General features: G+C 51.7%; 1 pseudogene; it reads left to right on the top strand.

The window, feature by feature from the left end:
- The first annotated feature begins 1422 nt into the window (after nt 1–1422).
- LOC103075347 (dynein light chain 1, cytoplasmic pseudogene) lies at nt 1423–1773 on the top strand (annotated as a pseudogene).
- The last annotated feature ends 248 nt before the right edge of the window (nt 1774–2021 follow it).

Genomic DNA, 2021 nt, shown 5'->3' with positions numbered 1-2021 from the left:
CACTGTTTGTGACACCCAGAGTCTCAGACGCCATCATATAAATACAGCTGTAATATTCACTTTGGCAAAGTTTCAACATGATAAAGGCTCAGATGGCCTGGTGGGTGTCCCGGCTCCTGGGACTCTGAGCAAATTTACAAGCTTCTCTGTGCTTTAGTTTCCTCACCTGTCAACGGAGAATAACTAGAGTGCTGACCTTATATGTCTATTATGAGGTGCTGGTGCCTTTGCGAGCACGATGTTCTCGGAAGAATGTCTAAGTGTTTTTCTACTACTGCAACTGTTATCATCACTGCCATTTTTGCTACGGGCACTGTGAAGGATGGCTTGGAGATGTGAGGCCAAGGAACAGGAGGGGCTCTCATTTCCTTCTGATATGGGTAGGGTAGGAAGCATGCTTGCTCCTGAGATCCCCCAAACTCACCTATATGAGCCTCTGGGGGCCTTGGTGAAGTTACGTAGAGGTGACATGATAGGGCAAGGATGGGACCTCAGGGAGGGGGCCTAGGAATGGTGGCCCCTTCACATGGCTCTTCATGTGCCAGACGTTATTTCATGTAATCACTCCCAACCTTCTGGAAGGTTCTAGCGCTATTCCCTGAGGCTCAGGGAGGTTAAATAACTTGCCCAAGGACACAGCTAGTAGCCAGGACTCCCACCTGAACCACACGCTTTGCTGCTGGGCTCAGTGTTTTCCGTGCTTGGTCTGTGAGTGTCCTGGGGCTGCCCAAAACTGGGGGGCTGAAAGCAACAGGAGTTTATCATCTCCCAGTTCTGGAGGACAGAAATCCAAGATCAAGGTGTCGGCGGGGCTGCGCTCCCTCCAGAGGCTTTGGGGGAGGGTCCTTCCCGCCTCTTCCAGCTCGTGGTGGCCCAGGGGGTCCCTGGCTTGTGGCCGCATCCTTCCAGTCTCTGTTCCAACTTCATGTGGCTTCTCCTCTGTCTCTGTGTCTCTTATAAGGTCACTTGCCAGCGGATTTAAGACCTACCCGGTTAATCTAGGATGATCTCATCTCAAGATCCTTAACTTAATTACATCTGCAAAGACCTTTTTCCCAAACAAGGTCACATTCACAGGTTCTGGGGGTAAGGACACGGACATACCTTTTGAGAACCCCCATTCAATCCACTACATTTGGGAACAGGTGAGACGGGTTCCCATCACAGGAAAAGCCTGCCGGAGGCTCTCTTATCCATGCTGGGAGGCTTAGGGTCCCCCGGGGCCCCGCTGGGGAGATGGACTCCCTCTTGCTGTGAGCACACGGCCCCACCTGGGTTATTTTAGCCCCTCCAAGAGTTGCTTCTGCGTGGCCTCCCATCCTGCCTGCTTCCAGAGGGCAGGGCACTCGTCTCTGTCATTTCTGTGGGCTCGTACCCCATGCTCGGCCTGGGATGCAGTCGGGGCAATTAACAGTCGGGCCCATGACTAGGCGGCGGCGGCTGGCGTGGGGCTCCACAGATGCGCCGCCGTTGCAGTCGGTCAGCCCCTGCCCCTTGGTAACCACGTGTGACCGAAAGGCCGTGATGAAAAATGCCAATATGTCAGAGGAGATGCAACAGGACTCGGTGGAGAGTGCTACTCAGGAACTAGAGAAATATACCATAGAGAAGGGCGTTGCTGCCCGTATCAGGAAGGAGCTTGACGAGGAGTACAGCCCTACCTGGCACTGCATCGTGGGGAGGAACTTTGGTAGTTATGTGACACAAGAAACCAAACACGTCATCTACTACTGCCTGAGCCAAGTGGCCATTCTCCTGTTCAAATCTGGTTAAAAGCATGGACTGTGCCACACCCTCAGTGATCCATCCAAAAACAAGGACTGCAGCCTAGATTCCAAATACCAGAGACTGAAATCTTCAGCCTTGCCTAAGGGAACACCTCGATCTTTATTGTGTTGTTTTGTACAGGGCTTTCTCTGTACTAGTTTGTTGTGGTTATAAAGCAATTAGCAAAACAAAACAGAAAATGAAAACAAAACCAAAACAAACAAACAAACAAAAAAAGTCGGGGGCCCAGGGAG

Source organism: Lipotes vexillifer, unplaced genomic scaffold (assembly GCF_000442215.2).
Source record: "Lipotes vexillifer unplaced genomic scaffold, Lipotes_vexillifer_v1.1 scaffold149, whole genome shotgun sequence".
NCBI lineage: Eukaryota > Metazoa > Chordata > Mammalia > Artiodactyla > Lipotidae > Lipotes > Lipotes vexillifer.
The sequence above is the reverse complement of the archived record's forward strand: the minus strand, read 5'-3'. Positions and strand labels throughout refer to the sequence as shown.